Below are 14,700 nucleotides of genomic sequence, written 5' to 3'. Positions count from 1 at the left end.
AAATGTCTTTTAAGATTTCCTCATATCAACCTAAACAGGTCTTCCTTATTTTTAAGACTACTCCATGAATTAGATAGTGTATGTGAAAGCTCTTTGACACATAAGAATGTCCAATGAATAACTCTTTACTTCACTTAAGTCCTTATTATCACAGCATCATAGAGCAACACCCTTATTATCCCACAACACAATAGTTGTAATATCCTGTCTCAACCCTTACTATGGCTCTGCAATGGCTTTAAATAGATCATGAGTTAAATGCCACTGTTCTCCATTCAGTTTTGCTTACATCCCTCCTTGTCCTCTTTTAATATACTCAACTCTTAGGAAGTCTCCCACATACTGTGCCTACCTGTTTTGGCTTCTACAACACACCCACCTCCACCTCCACCCCCCCTCCCCAACCCCTATCCACTGGGGAAGTATTTCCTTTCTTCCAAGATGAGACACTGTCACTTCCTCATGAAAGCTGCCTTGCACCAGAGGAGACCTTGGTCCTCTTTGTACTGCCCACATCACTCCCCAGTGAGACGCTCTGCCTTTTGAAGGCAGACTGCCTTGGTCTTTTCAGTGCTGAGTATATTGCCTGGCATATAAAGAAGGCACCTCCATAAAACTTGTTGGATGAAAAGCTCCAACTTCCTAAAAGTCTAATCTTTCTTTTCTAGTAAATGTGCCACATCTAGAAACAGGTATAGCTGTATTATAAAGGATAAAGTAGACACTTAACATTTTACTAGCTGGGATTTGGGACAGGTCACTTCAGTTCTCTGAATCTCAGTTTCTTAATCTGTGAAATAGGGGCAAAGATACCTATTTCATAATAGTGAAATAAAACATACTAATGCACTTTAAAAAACTAACAAATATTACCACCCTTCAGACTCATTTCCAACATTACTCAGTACTGACAAATCTCCCCAAGTTCAGACACTTCTTTGAGACCATTTTTCACCTCCCCATCTGTTTCCCGTTCATTTCTGGTATTCCAATCTGGTGAATCCTGTTCTTCCCAAATTTCTCCTGTGCCCACTCCTCTGTAGCCTTTGCCTTTCTCCTTTCTCCTTTTAGACTTAAACAAATCTTTGAGTTTCCTCCCAGCCATCTCATGTGCTACTGTGGGGTCTTTTCACACTGCCACCTTGAAACTCCTCCCTGACTTCCCTAACACAACACAGCAACCCTTGGGGCAGGGGTGCGGGGCGTGGCATATGCATCTACTCAGCCCGTCGCTGGTTTCAACGACGCTCACAAAGGTGCTGGGAGATGGCAGATAAAAGGGCGCGAGATGCAACTCTCTGAGCAGAGCTGGTTTGATGAGAGCAACCGCAGAGTCCCAGGCGGGGTCATGTGGCCAGTTTCCCTCCCAGAGAGGCTGGGCGAGGCATGACTGAAGGGTTGTGCTGGGGGGAGGGAGAGTGTAGTACGTCTGAGTTTGGGGCGGAAGTCAGAGGGAGAGGCCGCTGAACTAATTGGCAGGCGGGATGTCAGCAGCATGCCAGTGATGTTTTGGTGACAGGTCACCCAGGAAAAGGAAAGAAGGGAGGGAGTGTCTGTCATGTGGGCCACGATCCACAAGGCACGTGTGTCTGCTCACAGCTTACTCTCCAGCTCTTAAGGCTTTTTCTAGGTCACTCTCTGTTGCAGTCTGGCTCACTGGTGCTCCTGCTCTGGCTCAGGCCTCCTTTCATGTTTCTGTCTTGATTTATCTGACTTATCATCCATGTCTCTTGACTCTTTGTGCTTCAGTGTCCCTGGGAGTCAGGAGCAGGGTTCTAGCTTGCACTAGGGAAAGAAACAGGTGATTCCCAACAGGTCTAACTCTGCACCCTGTAACCTTTTTGTCCTTGAACAAGCCAGCCCATGGACCTTGCTTCTTCCCTGTGACTGCATGCTACACATTTTCGGGGCAGGGGGGACGGACTTAAAAGAGTGGTGGTACACCCTGTAGAGCACACATGTTACCATATATGAGGACCTAGGTTCAAGTCCCTGGTGCCGACCTACTGGTGGTGGGGACTGGGAGGTGGGAGCACTCATAAACTGGAGCAGTGCTGCAAGTGTTTCTCTCTCTTCCCCACTCCTTCTCCTTCTTCATTTCTGTCTCTGTAAGAAAAAGCAAAAAAAAAAAAAAAGCAGGGGTAGGCATGAGTAAGAGTTGCGGTACAGGCACCAGCCCCATCACTAACCTTGGTGACAAAATAAATAAATAAAAATTTAAAATATTAAAATCTTTGAAAGTTTACATTCTGTATAAACATGACCTTGTTTCTTTTGGTTCTGCTGCCATCCATCATGTTATTTACGTACAAAAAGCTGCATGGTTTACAGAGCTATTGGATAGACAGCTTCTGAGGTAGCTCAGCTTCCCATGCCTGCCATTTCACTTCTTGTTTCTCACATAAACTGACTCCTCACAGTCTTCCCCATCCTCCCAGGTCTGTGAACCAGATGACCTGAAGCTCCCTCACTACTCTTTTGCTTTCACACCTCACATCCAACTCAGCAGCAAAGCCTGTCAGCTCTCCATGAACTTCTCTTCAGAAATCAGATCCTCCTCATCACCTCCATCCAATACCAGGTCCACCTCCCCTGGTAACCAGAGAAAGTCTTCACAATGTTTTGAAGATGCTGCAAAGTCACTTTTGGTGTCCTATGCATCCTCTAACTTCCTACCATTCCCCCCACTGCTCCCTCTGCTGCAGCCACATGATCTCCATGCTGACTCTCACACTTCAGCAGCTTCTGCCTCAGGACCCTTGAACCTGACTTTTCCTCAGTCTTGACTAGTCTTCCTCCAGATAATCAACTAATTCTTTCACATTCTTCAATCCTTGCTCAAATATTGTATATTGAAATGATCACCCTTCCCACTCTCTCTGACACCTTTCTCTTCTCTTCCTTCCAATTTTATATCCAGAAGGGGCCTAGCATTATGATTCCCATGAGAGTGAGTGACTATTATTCTCTTGGGTTCCCAGCTCCCACCACAGTTTCTAGCACAAAAACATCTATTGAGGGTTGGCAAAATAGCTCACTTGAATAATGTGCTGCTTTGCCACATGCTTGACTCAGGCTCAAACCCAGCCCCCACCACGCTGAAGGAAGTATAATGATGCAGTCTTTTTCACTCTCTCTTTCTCTCTGTCTTTATCTACCTGATTTGTAAAAATCTGTTAAACAGATTAATAAAAGTCATTTTCTTGGGAGCTAGACTGGGGAGCACCTGGCTAAGCACACACATTACAGTGCACAAGGGCACAGGTTTAAGACCTTGGTCCCCACCTGCAGGGGGAAGGCTTCAGAAGTGGTGAAGCAGAGCTGCAGGTGTCTGTCTCTCTTCTTTTTTATCCACTGAGGCACCTCCTGGACCACAAGAAATGGAGAGAGCTGGGGGCTTGAACCGGGATCCTTACACCTGTCCTTTGCGCTTCATGCCACGTGCGCTCTCCTTTTTTATCTCCTTCTTTCTCTCAATTTCTTTCTGTCTCTATCCAATAATAAATTTTTAAAAATTAAAAAATAATAATCATTTTCTTTTAACAGCTGGAGAAATAACTAGTAAAGTATCTGCCTTCTATACCTGAGGTGCATAGTTTGATCCTTGGTGCTGTATGTCCCAGAATGGTGAACTGGTTTCTCCCCCTGCCCTTTTCTCTCTCTCTCTCCTATTCACTTTTATAAATGAATAAATATTAAAAATATTTTCCTTTTGGACTTTAAAACACTTATTTGATGGGATGGAAATATAATTTTTTTGTGGTCCAGGAGGTGGTGCAGTGGATAGAGTGTTGGACTCTCAGGCATGAGGTCCTGAGTTTGATCCCCAGTGGCACATATACCAGAGTGATGTCTGGCTCTTTCTCTCACTCTATCTCTTTCTCTTCCTCTCCCTCTCATTAATAATAAATATATATGTATAGAGAAAGAAATATATTTTTTTCCACTTTCTAGTTACAAAACTAAAAAAAGTTAAGTCAGATGGAAAAGTTCACTATTTCTTCTTTCTTCTTCTTCTTTTTTTTTTTACTAGAGCACTGCTCAGCCCCGGCTTATGGTGGTATAGAGGATTGAACCTGGGACTTTGGAGCCTCAGGCATGAGGGTCTGTTTGCATAACCATTATGCTATCTACCCCCTCCCAGAGTTCACTATTTTCAAGTGGAGTGTATGCTCCTTTACACTGTACTGGTCCTTGCCCAGTTTAGTCAGAATGTGTCTCAGTTTTCTCAGTTCTAAAATGAAGGGCTTGGACAAGTCACTATCTGCTAGAAGATAAGGCCTCCTCAGTTGTTTGAGTCCAAGTTATTCTCCCACTTCTCAGCCCCACCCTTTCCTGGGTCTGAGCAATGGAAGGCTGAATGTTTTACCAAACCCACTGGGAAACTGTGGACCACCTAATCATGGGAAATCTTCCCTTTTCTACCATGCATGCTACACACTATCCATCTCACTAGCTAAGCCTCTTAAGAATGATGATTGTAAAGAAGGGTGATTATAAAGCCAAAGAGGAGAGGGAATAAGAAAGAGAAAATTACGGGGGCGAAGGCAGGGAGGGAAAGAGAGAAGGAGCAGACAGGTAAGGGCACGTTAGGTAATATTCTGCTGAGAGGCGGTGGTTATGCATTGTTATGCGACTGAAGCAAGATCTCATCGCTTTGTCCTTACCTTCTTTCTTATGATCCCATCTCAACACCCAAAGCTCATTAACTAAGGAGCTTTCAAGAATAACATTTGTATCCTCTCAACTGTTCATTCTAGGAACTATGAAATCACCCTGGTTTTCCTCTCCCTTATCCCTTTGTTCCTCCAATGATTGCTCCTACAATAATACTGTCAGATCTATTTCAACATCTACTTCAAGTTGCTCTACTCCCAGCACAAGGCTTAAACCTTCATCATCCCTCACCTAATTTACCAAAAATGGTTTTATTTTTCCAAAAATAGATGGCTAGTCTAGGATCATGGAGATAACTTAGTGTTAAAGCATAAGATACAAGTGCAGGGGCCCTAGCAACCTCAGCATCACCCTGTGCCAGAGCTGAGATGTGTTATATCTCTTCCTCTCTCTTTCTTTCCTCCTCTTTCTCTGTCTTCCATAAAAGTAAATATATTTTAAAAGAAAAATCTGCATAATTTCTTCTCTGTCTTCATTCACCATATGTCAACTTTACTCCTAACTGAACGTGCTCTTTGTATAAATTAGCCCAAATTGTTCTTGCCTCTGGGTCTTTGCAAAGTTGTTTCTTGTTAACAGATGTAACTCCAAATAGCTCATTTGAACAGTGCACTGCTTTGCCATGTGTGCAATCCAGGTTCGAGCCTGACCCCCACTATGTTAGGCGAAACTTTGGTGTTGAGGTCTTTTTCAGTCTCTCTCTCTCCATCTAAAAATTAATTAATTAAAAGTAAATGTGCATATAAAAAAGATGTAACATTAGTTAATATGATTTCTAATTATACTAACCTACAGTCAAAATATAAATATTTGCCTATAACTTTAAATTGTGCTATATTCTTCTTAAAATATACAGGCTGTCTTGACAATGGGAAAAAAGTCATAGCTAAATTTAAACTTTCCATTTAATTATTTATTTATTTTTACCAATGCACTGCTCAGCCCTGGCTTATGATGATATGGGGATTAACCTGGGATTTGGGAGCCTTAGGCATGAGAGTCTGTTTGCATAACTGTTATGCCATTCCCCCACCCCCAATGAATTCTTAAAGCTGGAGTCAGTCTTTCATCATTGCTATAACAACCTGGACAGCAGTATTGCTTGGTGATACATTTGGTTCATCATGGGAAAGTGGAGGGGCCAAGTAATGAGAACACTAGCACCAGAGTCAGGACTAATATGTATTCTTACTTCTGTCATCCATAAAGTTTATGGATGTGAGAAAAATTATTTTTAATTTATTTAAAATGTTTATTGAAAGGCCTAGGAAGTAGCGCCATGGGTAAAGCATTGTATTCTCAAGCATGAGGTCCCAAGTTCAGCCCCTGTTATTGCAGGTGCCAGAGTGATGTTCTAAATGTTTCTCTCTCTCCTCTTCCTCCTCTTTTTTAAATATAATGTTGAAGTGACAGTCCATTGTAACATATAGGCTTTAGGTGTGTATCATTGTAAGCTAGTTTCTCTCTATATATATGACATTACATTATAACTAAAAATAAATAAATAAAGGGTGGGGGTAGAGAGTATAATGGTTATGCAAAGAAATGCTCATGCTTGAGGCTCTGAGGTCCCAGGTTCAATCCCCCACACCACCATAAAGTAGAGCAGAGTCTCCTGCTTAAGAAACCAAACAAGGGAAAATTCACAGAAGGACACTAGTAAACTATGGTCTATTTCAGCAGATCCAGGACTTGAAGAGGGGTAAGCTAAAGGGAGTTGAAAGAACTGGAGGTCTAGTGCCCTGTGGTGGAGGGAGATGACAATTTGGTGTTATGTGTGCTGACACCTATCTTGGGAAGATGTGAAGCTGTACCCCTGTGACAGTGACAGTCTAGTAAATCAGGATTTCCTCAGTAAAATAATAAAATTTAAATTCCCTACTAACAGTCTTTGTGCTGGATCTTTTTAAAAAAAATATTATTTATTTTTTAATGAAAAAGATAGGAGGAGTGAGAAAGAACCAGACATCACTGTGGTAAATGTGCTGCTATTGATTGAACTCGGGACCTCATGCTTGGGAATCCAGTGCTTCATCCACTGTGCCACCTCCTGGACCACTGTGCTGGATCTTTATAGGACTGTGAGATTTTGCAAATAAAATAGGAAACACTTATTTAAATGTGAACTTCAGGGGGTCAGGCAGTGACACTCCTGGTTAAGCTTACATAACCATGGACCTGAGTTTGAGGCCAAATTTCCACCAAGGGGAAATATTTATAAGCAGTGAAGCAGTGCTGCAGTTGTCTCTCCCCTAGTCCTCAATCTACCCCCTTCTCAATTTCTCTGTTCACATCCAATAATAAATAAAATATTAAAATAAAATAAATAAATGTGAACTTCACAAAAACTATAGATTAGTATAAGTATACCCCATAAAATATTTGAAAAATACTTATACTAAAACATGTTTGTTGTTTACTTGAAAATTGAATTTAACTGGATAGCCTGATTTGTCTTGCAACTCAAGATATGTAGACTGATATTATTCTCCTTCTTATTTGAAGAGATTAGAAAAGAAAACTCTATTTCTTAGAAATGTTTGCAGTGTGGGGGTAGGTAGCATAGTGGTTATGCAAAGAGACTCTCATGCCTGATGCTCAAAGTTTCAGGTTCAGTTACCCGCACCACCATAAGTCAGAGATTATTAGTGCTCTTGTAAAACAAACATGCCTTTATATCATGAGGCTGAGTGGTGGCACACCTGGTTGAGCGCACATGATAGTGCACAAGGACCTGAGTTCAAGCCCCTGATACCCACCTGCTGGGGAACGGGTTTGAGAGTGGTGAAGCAGGGCTGCAGGTGTCTCTCTCCCTCTCTATCTCCCCCTTTACTCTTGATTTCTGTCTTTGCCCAATAAGTAAATAAAGATAATTTTAAAAAGTTGTTGCAGGTAGTGTTCTGAACATGGGTTATTTCTTGCCATTTAAACGTACTTGTCCTGATAAGGAAGAGAGGAGAGAGAGAATCAGAGTGTCACTCTAGCATATATGATGCCAAGGATCAAACTTGGGACTTCTTCATGCTTCCAATTCCAAAGTTCTGGTCATTGGGCCACCTTGCAGCCACAACCTTTTTATTTATTTTTTTTAACGCAGTGATGAAAAATGAACCCTTGTACTCCTGCTTATTATGGCTAAGTGACTTACTGGCCCAATTTTCTTTCTTTGTTTAATATTTATTTATTCCCTTCTGTTGTCCTTGTTGTTTTATTGTTGTAGTTACTATTGTTGTCGTCGTTGTTGGATAGGACAGAGAGAAATAGAGAGAGGAGGGGAAGACAGAAGGGGGGAGAGAAAGACACCTGCAGAATTGCTTCACTGCTTGTGAAGTGACTCCCCGCAGGTGGGGAGCCGGGGTTCCAACCGGGATCCTTACGCCTGTCCTTGTACTTTGTGCCACCTGTGCTTAACCCACTGCGCTACCGCCCGACTCCCTCTGGCCCAATTTTCTTTCTTTCCTATTCTTTCTTTCTTCCTTTCTTTCTTAAATTAAGCTTTTATTGATTGATGAGAAAAATAGGAGGAGAAAGAGAAAGAACCAGACATCATTCTGGTACATGTGCTATAGAGGATTGAACTCAGGACTTCATGCTTGAAAATCCAATGCTTTATCCACTGTTCCACCTCTCAAACCACTCAAGTTTCTTTTTAAAAAATATTTTTATTTATTTATTATTAGACAAAGACAGAGATAAGTTGAGGGGGGTGGGATATATATATATATATAGAGAGAGAGAGAGAGAGGGAGAGAGAGAACGGTAACACTGCTTCACCACTCATGAAGCTTTCCCCTGCAGGTGGGGACTAGGGGCTTGAACCTGGGTCCTTGTGCACTATAATGTGAATGCTTAATCAGGTGGGCCACTGCATGGCCCCTTCAGGTTTCTTTATTCTTTTTTTCCTTTTTCACTTTCCTTTCTTCTCTCTCTCTCTTTTTATAGAGAGGAAGGAATATGAGAAACACAAAGTCCATGGGGTGGGATAACTGGAGCAGCAACAAGTCTATCAGTAGTGACTGCAGTGCTTCTGATCTGTGATGATTGACTTGGTGGCCAAGGTTTCAGTTCAGATCTTTTGACTTCTAGTCCTCCTGGCCTTTTAATGATCTATCTATCTTTCTTTCTTTCTTTCTTTCTTTCTTTCTTTATTCCTTTCTCTCTCTCTCTCTTTCTTTCTTTCTTTCTTTCTTTCTTTCTTTCTTTGTTTTCTTTCTTTTTTATCAGAGTACTGCTCAAGCTCTGATTCATGGTAGTTCAGGGGATTGAAGCTGGGACTTTAAAGAAAAAAAATTAAAATATTTATTTATTTATTTATTTATTTATTGGATAGAGAAATTTATTGGACAGCCAGAAATCAAGAGGGAAGGGGGTGATAGGGAGAGAGACAGAGAGACACCTGCAATACTGCTTCATCACTTGCGAAGCTTTCCCCCTGCAGGTGGGGACCCAGGGGCTCGAACCTGGTTCCTTGCACATTGTAACATGTGCACTCAACCAGGTGTGTCCACTACCTGGCCCTTAAACCTGGGACTTTGGAGCCTCATGCATGAGAATCTCTTTGCATAACCATTATGCTATCTACCGCCACTGAATTTTCTTATTAATACTTCCATGTATGAAATTCCTTGATACTTAAGTTAGCTACAGTGATTTCTGCTTTCTGCACTGAGACCTACCTGACACAGTTCTCACTGCCCTGTGTTTTCCTTCCTATCACTGTTTGTGTTCACTTTGTGATTGTTTAGTATCTCCCTTGACCTTTGACTCTGTGCTGTCCAAGGGCACTGATTGTTGACCTCATCATCACCAGCCGGTGTTGCTGGCTAAATTATGGACCTCATAATTTACTCCTTCGATCCTCTGTGAGTCTGGATTCCAGCTCTGGATATACAGCCAGTAGTCATTTAATATCTTCTATTTTAAAAGATTATTTGTGTCTATTTAGTTATAGGAGAGCACTGTTCAACTCTGACATATGTCATGCAAGGAATTGAACCTGGGACCTCTAGGGCCTCAAGTATGCCAGTTCTGTGTTCTAAAGCTGAGTTGTCTCTCTCTGGCCATTTAATGTTTTTTTCAAAATAAATGTCTAAGATATGAGAAGCAACCTGCTCCCCACATCTATAATATTTAGATGTAGCATCACTTAACACACATGAATTAGGCCACCCATGAGTGTCAGTCTTCTTATCCAAAATATATAGGTTATACTGTATGTTGTGAATATAAAATCTCACTCTAACATTCTATAGATCTATGTGTGACTCTTTCAACTCTCTAACAGAGATGAGAGCCAGACTCAAATTTAGCAGCATTTGGTACATTTACTAGAGCTCCTTATACAGGCTAGTAAATAACCTATTTGGATTACTCATTCTCCCTGGTGGGGAAGTGGGCATGGAAATGGGGTGCTCATCTTGACTGTAAATGTGTAAAGGAACATATGAGGAAAAAAAGGAAATGGAGCAGGATAGAGAACTCAACAGGATTTACATGGCTGAGGTCTCAGGTTTGATCACTGGAACCACATATGCCAGAGACAAGCAATGTTCTGGTCTCTCCCTGTCTCTGTCTCATATGAATAATTAGGTAAATAAATATTTTATAAAGGCAACAAAAATAAAATCACTATTAAGAAAGAAGTGAGGTGGTCTGGGAGGTGGTGCAGTGGATAAAGCATTGGATTCTCAGCCATGAGGTCCAGAGTTCAATTCCTGGCAGTACATGTACCAGAGTGATATTTGGTTCTTTCCCTCTTTCCATCTAGCTTTCTCATGAATAAATAAATTCTTTAAAAAAAAGAAAAGAAAAACGAAATAAAAGAAAGGAAAAGAGAGAAAGAGGAAGGAAAGAAAGAAAGAAAAAAAAAGGCAGTTTTGAGTCCCTGACCTCAACCTGAAAACATCATGCAAGGAAAAGTTCCAGGGTGGTGGAGCAGTACTGTAGCGTCACTCCTTGCTCTGTTTCTCACTTAGATAGTACGCTGCTTTGCCATGTGTTTGACTCCGTTTTGAGTCTGGTCCCTGCCACATTGTAGAAAGCTTCAGTGTTAGGACCAGGTGGTGGTGCACCTTGTTAAGCACACACACTACAAGTGTGCAAGGATACAGTTCAAGCTCTGGACCCCACCTGCAGGGGGAAGCCTTTACAAGTGGTGAAGCAAGGCTGCAGGTATCTCTCTAACTCCCCTCCCCACTCAATTTTTCTATGTCTCTATTCAATTATATATGGCTTCAGTGCTATCGTCTCTCTCTCTCTCTGCCTCTATCTAATAATGTATAAATAAACACATAAATAAAAATAGAAATAAAAAGCCCTTTAGAAATGGTAGAAATTTGTAATGAAAACCTTGGCAGAAAAAAAGTTAAATAAAGGGAGTCGGGCTGTAGAGCAGAGGGTTAAGCGCAGGTGGCGCAAAGCACAAGGACCGGCATAAGGATCCCTGTTCGAGCCCCGGCTCCCCACCTGCAGGGGAGTTGCTTCACAGGCGGTGAAGCAGGTCTGTAGGTGTCTATCTTTCTCTCCTCCTCTCTGTCCTCCCCTCCTCTCTCCATTTCTCTCTGTCCTATCCAACAACGATAATAACTACAACAATAAAACAGCAAGGGAAACAAAGGGAATAAATAAAATAAATATATTTTTTTAATTAAATAAAAAAAATTAAATGGACTACTAGGACAAAGTGTCTACATACATAAATTGCCACAAGTAAATTACCCTCCATTAAACTCCTTCAAAGGTATTCCACTGCTCTTAGAACAAAATCCAACTCTACATCTTGGTTTTTAAAGTTCCACAGTCTGGCCTTTATTTATTTTTATTTATTTATTATTTTTTTAAATTAGTTATTTATTTCCTTTTGTTGCCCTTGTTTTATTGTTGTAGTTATTGTTGTTGTTCTTTTTTTTTTTTTTTTTCCTCCAGGGTTATTGCTGGGCTCGGTGCCTGTACCATGAATCCACCGCTCCTGGAGGCCATTTTTCCCCCCTTTTGTTGCCCTTGTAGCTTCGTTGTGGTTATTATTATTATTGCCCTTGTTGATGCAATTCGTTGTTGGATAGGACAGAGAGAAATGGAGAGAGGAGGGGAAGACAGAGAAGGGGAGAGAAAGATAGACACCTGCAGACCTGCTTCACCGCCTGTGAAGCGACTCCCCTGCAGGTGGGGAGCCGGGGGCTCGAACCAGGATCCTTACGCCGGCCCCTGCGCTTTGCGCCACATGCGCTTAACCCACTGCGCCACCGCCCGACCCCCAATTGTTGTTGTTCTTTATGTTGTCGTTGTTGGATAGGACAAAGAGAAATGGAGAGAGGAGGGGAAGACAAGAGAGGGGGAGAGAAAGATAGACACCTGCAGACCTGCTTTACCGCTTGTGAAGCGACTCCCCTGCAGGTGGGGAGCCCGGGGCTTGAACCCAAATCCTTACACCGGTCCTTGAGCTTTGCGTCACCTGTGCTTAACCCGCTGCGCTACTGCCCGACTCCTACAGTCTGGCTTTTAATATTACTCCAGTCTCATATCACACCATTCTCATCAGATTCATACATAGTGTGTGATCCTCATCAAGATCCTCTCCACTTCAGGGCCTGCTTTTCCTACTGCCTGGGAAACTCTTCCTACATTGCTACTCACTGCTACTTCCTCTCATTAGTCAGGACTGAGCTAAATGACACCTCCTATAAGAAAAGCTTTCTCTTTCTTTTTCTTTCTATCTATATTTTTGAAGATTTTATTTATTTATTAATGAGAAATATAGGAGGAGAGAGAGAGAAAGAACCAGACATCACTTTGGTATGTGTGCTGCAGGGGATCAAACTCAGGACCTCATGCTTGAGAGTCCAGTGCTTTATCCACTGTGCCACCTCCCGGACCACAGAAAAAAAAATTTTTTTTTTCTTGCCTTCAGAGCTATTGTTGGGGCTCAGTGCCTGCACCACAAATCCACTGCTCCTGGAGGCATTTTTTTTTTTTCTTTTGTTGCCCGTTTTATCGTTGTTGTGGCTATTATTGTTGTTGTTGTTGGATAGGATAGAGAGAAATGGAGAGAGGAGGGGAAGGCAGAGAGGGCGAGAGAAAGACACCCGCAGACCTGCTTCACTGCTTGTGAAGAGACCCCAGACACACAGGTGGGGAGCGGGGGCTCGAGCCAGAATCCTTGAGCCGGTCCTTCCGCCTCGCACCATGTGTGCTTAACCCGCTGCACTACCGCCTGACCCCCGAGAAAAGCTTTTTCTTTTTTTAAATTTCTTTATTTATTTTCCCTTTTGTTGCCTTGGCTGTTTTCATTGTTGCTGTAGTTATTATTGTTATTGATGTCGTCATTGTTTGATAGGACAGAGAGAAATAGAGAGAGGAGGGAAAGACAGAGAGGGAGAGAGAAGGATAGGCGCCTGTAGACCTGCTTCACCGCCTGTGAAGCAACCACCCTGAAGGTGGGGAGCCGGGGGCTTGAACTGGGATACTTACACTGGTCCTTGCGCTTTGTGCCACGTGCGCTTAACCTCTGTGCTACCGCCAGACTCCCGAAAAGCTTTTTCTAATACCCTATTAAAAGTAGTGCAAACCTTCTCCAAGGAACTCCTTTTATATTACCCACTTTATGTTCTTTACTGCACTTATCATGTCTCTAATTATCTTGTTAACTGGTTTTCTTGCTTATGGTTAGCCTTTCCCAATATAATCTAGATGGCCAAAGGATAAGCGACTGTGGCCAGCTTATACACCACCTTACCCAAACTCACAGAACAGTGCTTGATATGCATTAGGTGCTTAGTAATTAGATGTTGAGTGAGTAAGAGAATGAATGAACACAAAGCTCTTAAAGAAACATTAAGGGAATGAGAAGACCTAGAGAAAATCAAGAAGAAAACAAAAATCTCTCTCTCACACACACACATACACACACACACACTAAAATAGGGTCTGAGAGGTGATACAGTGGGCCCAGGCCGTGACACAGTGAGTAAGGTGTTGAATCTGGAAGCCGGAGGTCCCAGGTCCCATCCCCCAGAGTGATGCTCTAGTTCTCTGTCTTCCTCTCTGTCTGTGTAAATAAATAAATAAATAAAATCTTTAGAAAAAACAAATAATAAATGTTTAAGGAAGGAATATAAAAGATTAATAAAGAAATTTTCATTGCTTTGGTGGAAAATGGCTATTAAAAAGAAAATGAAAAAAATAGCATATACAGGCGGATTGTGGTGGTAACTCACAGTAAAGCACACAGGTGACCCCATTTTAAGACCTGCTGTTCCCCACCTGTATGGGGAAAAGCTTCACAAGTGGTAAAGCAGTGCTGTAGGTGTTTCTCTCTTCTTCTCTATTTCCTCTGTCTCTCTTAATTTCTGTCTTGGTCAACAAAAGATAGGGGGGGGAAATCATATACAGGACAGTATCTCAGAAAAATAGTCCTAAGCAGGAAGGAAGAAGGAGGCTTCCAGAGGATCAGAAAAGAGAAAGTCTTAGAAGAGAACATGTAATGTTTAAGGGAAAGAACACAGAATCTGGAGGGAGTAGTAGATATGCATTTTAGCCCTAGCTCAGTCTCTAACCAGTTGTTTGAGTGTAGGTAAATCCCTTACCTTGACAGACTCCTAGAGATGTCATAAAGTGACTGGACCCTCAGCCTCTTGGCTGAAGTATGAATACCACTTGTATAACTCCAAAAATATTTGTGCATCAGGATCCATTAATCTAGGGAGGGGGTTGATACCACTAATGGCTATGCAAAGAGACTCTTATGCCTGAGGCTTCTAAGTCCCAGGTTCAGTCCCCTGCACCATCATAAACCAGAGCTGAGCGGAGCTCTGGTTTTTCTCTCTATGTCTTTCTCTCTGCATCTCTTTCAAAAATAAAATAAACAAAATACTTTTTTAAAAATCCATTCATCTAGTTGAATCTTCTTTTTTTTTTTTTTACTATTTTACTTATTTATTGTATAGAGACAGCCAGAAATCAAGAGAGAAGGAGGTGATAGAAAGGGGAAAAGACAGAGACACTGGCAACACTGCTTTGCCACTTGCA

This window comes from Erinaceus europaeus, chromosome 4, assembly GCF_950295315.1.
Source record: "Erinaceus europaeus chromosome 4, mEriEur2.1, whole genome shotgun sequence".
Lineage (NCBI taxonomy): Eukaryota > Metazoa > Chordata > Mammalia > Eulipotyphla > Erinaceidae > Erinaceus > Erinaceus europaeus.
Note: the sequence above shows the minus strand (reverse complement) of the source record.